Raw genomic sequence first — 7,545 nt, 5'->3', positions numbered from 1 at the left:
TTATATCAGTATTACAATGCGCTCTTAGTTCTATCCACGATAGCATTTCCCAGCTCTGATTCTGACTCCAAGGATTGGTAGTCCCCAGTCAGCTCTGTAGCCTGTCTCTAGTTCTCTGCTGCTGCTCTCATCTAGCTACCAGTGTGAGGTAAGTAGGAATCTCTGGTTGCTTTGATGGTAATGAGATCCCCATTCTTTGCTGATGAACCTGCCTATCATTGGTGGAATGGCAAGAATGAGTAATTTTATTAGCTGTTTTCACACTCTCTTTCTAGGTCAAGTGATCAGGATACACTTAGCATTGACAAAGTCTTTGTCAGAGATTTTTTTCCAAATTTCTAAAGAACAGTGATATCAGTTTAAAAACTAAAGTGGCTACATTCAAGCCACAGTCTTTTAAATTACCTTCTGTGCATCTGAGAGTTAAATAATGGCTAGGATGGCTGAAGGAAAATTGATGAATTTGAGTTGTGGTGTTGGAATAGAGGGCCGAATATCCCATGGACTGCTAGAAGAACAAAAAGATGTATCTTGGGAAAAGTGCCATTAGAATGTGCCTTGAAGGCAAATGTGGTGAAATTTTGTCTTACATATTTTTGTCATGTTTTTAGGAGAGGCTATTTCTTGAAAATGAATGGTCAGCAAAAGAGAGAAATACCTTCACTGAGAAGGATTGACACTATTTCTGCTGCAATGGAATAGAATCAAATGTGTAGAGGATGATAAGAATAATGCAGAATAGGGAAGAGTTCATAGTGTCTCAATGAGTTGTTCTTGACTCTTACAGCAATATCACAAAAGGTGTTATTCATTTCCTTCATATTATCATAGCTCCACCCAACCACGTAGCAAAGGGAAAGTCCAAAGGCTAAAAAAGCTATTATGAAAAACCAGTCTACACCACAATATAATGCGGTGTTTTATTTTAAGTATACTGAATCATAGGTAACCATCCAGTGAATTTTTGGAGGTTATGCAGGAGTGGCAACCATTTCCAAAATAGCTTGCCTCTGGAAACTCTATGAACGTGGAGAAACTATGAAAGTTATACAAGTGTTCAGTTTTTACATTCATAGGGTCGCTGAGTCATCTATGAATCTATGACTTGACGGCACATGCATAACATTAGAGAAGATTATCCATTTGTTTCACTCAGAGCAGCTGGTGCATTTAAACTCCTTGCCTTTGGGTTGGCAGTGCAATTCCTTCCCAATTAGAGCTTATATAAGAAATATACATTAGTATATAATTTACACATGTCTTTATTTCTCAACCACTCCCTAGTGTTAACATTACTAGGCATTGCCGTTTCCCCCCAATGCTCTAACACTATGTCTTTTATTCTATTGATAATCATGTAATAACTGTAGTTATAACTTTTCTCTTTGTTCCTTTTAAAACTGTCTTCTTTGTTTAGTGTTATATGTTGTTGTTGTTGTTGTGGGGGTGGTGGTGGGGTGGTGCCAGTGAGTTGGAAACAACTCATAGCTGACCCTTCAATGAGTTTTCAGAGGCAGTAATTGCATTAAAGGAGATTATCTATCTTTCTTCTGCAGAGTGGTTGGTGAATTCAAACTGCTTGCCTTTAGGATTGCAGACCAAATTCTTACCATGAGGTCATCATCATTATGCATGTAGAAGTACATTCCTTCTTGCCATGTTTGAGATATTTTAGACTCCTTGGATTTGGGATTATTATATTTCAACAAATTAAGTAACCGTCAGACTCACCCAATAAAACATCAGTCAATTATGTTTTCTACCCTTATGGAATTGTTGTTGTTATGTGCCGTCAAGTTGTTTGCGACTCATAGTAACCCTATGTACAACAGCCCTAAACCCTGCTCTATCCTGTGCCAATCGCACTGCCTCTGACACACCATCCCGATTACCCCAGTCACTGAATCAATCCATCTCATAGAGGGTCTTCCCCTCCTGCGCTGTCCCTCCACTCTCCCAAGCATGATGTGCTTCTCCAAGGACCCGTTCCTCCTTGCAGCATGCCCAAAGTACGTTAGATGAAGCCTCAGAATCCTTGCCTCCAAGGAGTAGCTTGGTTTTAACCCTCTCCAGAATGGATCTGTTTGTTTTCTTGGCAGTCCATGGTACATTCAATACTCTTCTCCAGCACCACAGCTCAAAGGCATCGATTCTCCTTTTGTCCTCCCTAGTCATTGTCCAACTCTCTGATGCATAACAAGTGATTGCAAACACCATGGCCTGTATTAGGCGCACCTTAGTCTAAAGAGAGACACCATTGCTCTTGAGTACTTTAGAGAGGTACCTAACAGCAGACTTCCCCATCGCAATACGGTTTTTTATTTCCTGGCTGCTGGTGCCAAGAGTGTTGACTGTGGAGCCGAGCAAACTGAAGCTATGAACAATCTCAATCTCTTCACCATGCATCCTGATGCTACCAATTGGTCTAGTGGTGAGAATCTTTGTCTTCTTGACATTGAGCCTCAGTCCATACTGAAGGCTGCAGTCCTTGACCCTCTGCAGCAAGTGCATGAGGTCCTCCTCAGTTTCAGCAAGCAGGGTTGTATTATCTGCATAATGCAGATTGTTAATAGACCTTCCACCAATCCTGATGCCACAATTCTCCTCATAGAGCCCAGCCTCCCGGATAATCTGCTCTGCATACATGTTGAAAAGGTATGGAGACAGGACACATCCCTGGAGTACACCCTTCCCAATTTTGAACCATACAGTGTTACCCTGCTCTGTTCTGACAACTGCCTCTTGGTCTAAGTATAGGTTTTGCATTAGCACGATTAAATGTTCTGGGAGTCCCATTCTTCTCAGAGTCAGCCACAGTTTGCTATGGAATTACATTAAAATATTTGCCAAAGTATTCAAAGATGTATTGCCATGGGAAAGTCTGCTGTTGGGGACCTCCCCAAAGTACTAAAGAGCAACAGTTTCTCTCTGGAGACTAAGGTGCGTCTGATACAGGCCATGGTCTTTGCAATCACTTGTTATACATCAGAGAGTTGGACAATGACTAGGGAGAACAGGAGAATTGATGCCTTTGAGCTGTGGTGCTGGAGAAGAGTATTGAACCCTAGAGAGGGTTATACCAGGCTACTCCTTGGAGGCAAGGATTCTGGGGCTTCGTCTGACATACTTTGGACATCTTGTAAGGAGAGACAGGTCCTTGGAGAGATACATCATGCTTGGTAGGTTAGAGGGACAGCACAGGAGGGGAAGACCCTCTATGAGGTGGATTGATTCAGTGACTCGGGTAATCGGGATAGGTGTGTCAGAGGCAATGTGATTGGCACAGGATAGAGCAGGGTTTAGGGCTGTTGTACATAGGGTCACTATGAGTCGCAAATGACTAGACGGCACATAACAACAAGTGAAAAGTGTGGATTTGATATATCCTCACAACTGGGTGCACAATACTGGGATTCTGGGATCTCCTCATAGGAGTTAAAATGTAGAGATTGAATTATTAACCTCTCTACACATTTTCCACTTTAGAGTTTTCACTCAGAGAAAAACTGGGAAGTGATTTTTCTTGAACAGACTATGGTATTAACTCCTATACAGGTTTTTTTTTTTGTTAAGTGCTGTCAAGTCATAGGCGACTCATAAGAACTCCAGCTTCATTCCTGGTATAATGTCATTGAGCATCGGTATTGGCAAGAGGAGACAGCTTGGTATTAGCATCGAGCTCCATCACCATCACCATATGTGGTTCTGTTCCTTCCAGCAGCCAGCAGTTTTGGGGGTGGGGTGTGCAGGATGTGCCCTGTGGTCCGACAGGTGTATGCCTAGCACCCAGACACATGATCATGTGAGGATACTACAGGCCAGCCAGGTGAAGAACGTCTCACTGCCCTCAGTTCCATCTCCAAATTCATAACAAGTCCAAAGAGTCAATGACATTTCCAAAGAGAACCACCCAAGAGACAGTCAAAGTGTGTGGCAAGAGGGCAAAGGACAGGACTCCATGCCCCAAGAAACAGCTGGCCAGCAGCCTCCATCAGGCCCCATGCTCACTTGTGCTGCCTGCTGTGCCCAGGGTGATCTTGCTCAAAGCAGCTGCCTGCTCGATAATATGACCGAGAATGCTCTGGACTCTAGTTTCTGTTATAATTACTTTCCTTCTTGTATTTCCCAGGATTCTCTGAATGTTCCTGAGAAAGGCTTTGAGAGTGAGAAGAGCTCCGGCCCTGAGACATTGGAGGCTTCTGGGTGGGGTATTTAGAATATCTTGACTTAATGTAGCTCCTCACCTTGGAGCTTCTGTATGGGGTACAAGGGTGCACATGTCTTGCTGCTCCTTGAACTACTCTGAGACTTGGACCCACTGGAAGACCCACTGTCACTTTCTCTCCGTTTTGGAGAGGCAAATCCTGACCAGGACCTTGACGGGCTCTGCTCACGGCTCAGGCTCTGACTCTCTCTGCCCTTTGGCAAACCATTCACCTAGCTGTTGGCCTTAGCTTTTTTTGAAGCTTCTACTTTCCTCTTGGCATTTTTCACAGACAACAGAAAGGGCTGACTCCCTTTGCCTTCTTTGAGGGAGTCGAGCCTGAGGGCAGGGAGAACCTAGAGGCATTGTCCAGAACTTGTGTAGTGCTGCTGGTGAACAGGCCCTGCTTGTGCCTTTGCATCCTCAATGGCATGCTTTCTCTTTTCCACTTCACTTTCAATTTGGGTCAGGTCAACCTTTTTCCTAGTATATAGCTGCAGGATTTTTAAGCAAATCTCTTGGATTTCTTCTTCGGTTGCTCCAAACGAAAATAACCAATGAGGATGATTAGGCGTAGGAATCTCAAGTGTGCATGCAGTGAAGTGAATACAGGTGCAGGCGATTCTCTCAGGCTGGAACCTCACAAACACCCGTGTGAAGCTTTTCGTACATGTAGTTCCATGATGTGTGGAGCAGGTGTTGGTTAAGCTCACACTCTAACACATGAAGGTACATAACGATTATCTTGTGAGGATGCTTCACGTGGACACAAAGGCCCAACTCTTTGAAAGCTTGTCTTTCAGGCTTTATAATTTGGTTTTTATATTAACATAAATCTTGATCTAAGATCAGAGGGACATGTTTTGCAGGTGTGGGAGATGATGAAACACATTAATGACATCCCGGATCCATCTCGGGGCCTCCTCGATTTTGGAAGCCAGAAGTACGCATGCTCCATGGAATGCTTCATAAAGGCTTTGATATAGAAGAAATGCTGGAATAACAACTGCTCAATAGCCATGGCCACCTGAGGCAGGCGAAGCAGGATGCCAGCGGCCTGGATGAGCTCGCATCCCACCACGTTGAGGTTGGTCTCCTTGTTGGCGTCTAGGCCACTCCACATGGACAGCATGAAGTGAAGCTTGTCGCCAGGCAGGAGGCAGTTCTCCAAAGTGATAAGCACTCCAGAGTACAGCCTGTCCTCTGTCAGCACCCCCTGAAACCCAATAGCTACTCTCCCCATGCCCAATTCTACTTAAGTATTTAAAAAATAGAAAAAGAAGGAACTGTTCCAGAGTCATTCTATGATGCAAGCATAACCTTAATACCAAAACCAAGCAAAGATAACACCAAGAAAGAAAACTGCAGAGCAATATCTTTCATGAATACAGATGCAAAAATCCTAGCAAATAGATTTAAAAAGCACATCAGAAGAATAATTCATCATGACCAAGTGGGATTTAGAACAGGTATGCAAGGATTGTTCAATATACTAAAACAAAAAACATAATTGACCATCTAAAAAAGCAAATAACAAGAACCATTTTAACTTAGCAATTGATGCAGAAGTTATTTGACAAAATCCAACATGCTTCCTGATTAAGAAACGTAGTAAAATTGGAATAGAAGAGAATATCCTCAACATAGCAATAAGTATATATACAAAACCATAAGCCAATATCATTCTCAATGGAGAAAGACTAAAAACCTTTTTTTTTTTGCAAACAGGGACCAGAGAAGGATGTTCACTGTCACAACTTCTATTCAATATTGTATTGAAAGTGCTTGCTAGGGCAATACTGCAAGATGAACAAATAAAAGGCATCCAGTTTGGCAAACAGATGGTTAAGCTATCACTATATGCAGATGTTATGATGGTGTACAGAGAAAAACCCAAATACTAAAAACAAAAACTGTGAAAGCTAGTAGACCAACTTAGAATGGCAGATACAAGCTCAATATCCAAAAATCAGTGAGATTCCTCTACAGTAGCAAATAAAACTCAAAGAAGGAAACCAAGAAAGTAATACTATTTAAAATAGTCAATCATAAATTGAGATACTTAGGAGTGAATTTATCTAGAGACACAAAAGATCTGTACAAAGAAAACTGATTGGATTTGCCAGATTCAATTAACAGTGAGCTGTGGGCTGTAAGTCTCCTGTTAGTCTACCAGCACCTGGTGGGTTGGCCTTTGCATTTAAAAGTTTGGTGTTGTGTTTGAGATGAACATCCTTCTAAGTGGTACAATATTGGCCTGGGGTTGCTGTGATGATGAAAACTGTGACTCTGGTGTTTCAAATGCCATAGTGGTTACTCATCTTGGACAGTGTTTTGTGAAGCTCCCAGACTGAGACAGGCTTGGAAGCATGAGAGGCATCCGCTTCCTAAATAGCATATCTGTGCAAACTCTATGAATGTAGAAAAACATCAATAGGTATAGAACAAGTTTTAGATCTTTTGTTCTTAAGGTCACTATGAGTTGTGCTCTAGTTAACAGTATCTAACATCATCAACAAAAACCAACAACAAAAGTCCCTCTATTGAAAATGAGATTATAACCATGGTGTATGGGTTAGAATTTACAAGTATATGTGTGGGGTACACAATTCAATTCATAATGACTTGATAAAAATATATTTGATGTGTATACTGTATTTAATAACTTTATGATGTCCAGTTTTTGAGAAACTATCTGGTTTCTCACTATTACTAATGGGGCTTTCTAATAGCAGATACTGAGATAAAATTTAATATACAAATGAAAGGAAATGTTAGATGCTATTGTGTTGAGTATGACTTATAGCAACCCTATGAACAATGGATCTCTCCTGTGCTATCCTCAGCATGTCTGGCATACTTGGATCCATTGCTACAGTCGCTGTGTCAATCTATCTCATTGAAAGTCTTCCTTTCTTTCACTGACCTTCTACTCTTTCAAGCATGATGTCCCTCCTAGCAACATGCCCAAAATATGTGAGACAAAAGAAAACACCCACACCCACCCCCCAAAAACAAAACAAACAAAAAACCCCTGGCTATCAAAATTGGGCATTGGAAGCCAAACTTATCATTTGTTCAAAAGCAGCATCAAATATACTGAAGTGTTCTTGAGTTGTGTTGGGTAGTAATGGCTAGGCTATTTTATCTCCACCTTGAATTGTCACTGAGACTTAGGATGGTACAATCGTAGCCACAGTCATTCTCCTAAGGAAAGGGAAACTCCGAAAGAGTTCACAGCTGGACGCTCCACTGATCTTTCTTTCAGCTTTGCAGCACACCTTCTTTGCAGTAAATTCTTGGCAGTATATCCACCAGTCTAGCTTTGAATAGCTTTGACT

At 41.8% G+C, this 7,545-nt stretch overlaps 1 pseudogene; it reads right to left on the bottom strand.

The window, feature by feature from the left end:
- Positions 1–4,004: 4,004 nt before the first annotated feature.
- Positions 4,005–5,447, bottom strand: LOC102872167 (annotated as a pseudogene).
- Positions 5,448–7,545: the final 2,098 nt, after the last annotated feature.

This window comes from Elephantulus edwardii, unplaced genomic scaffold (assembly GCF_000299155.1).
Source record: "Elephantulus edwardii isolate Elephantulus edwardi_28Jun2011 unplaced genomic scaffold, EleEdw1.0 scaffold00069, whole genome shotgun sequence".
Lineage (NCBI taxonomy): Eukaryota > Metazoa > Chordata > Mammalia > Macroscelidea > Macroscelididae > Elephantulus > Elephantulus edwardii.
Note: the sequence above shows the minus strand (reverse complement) of the source record. Positions and strands in the feature narration are given on the sequence as shown.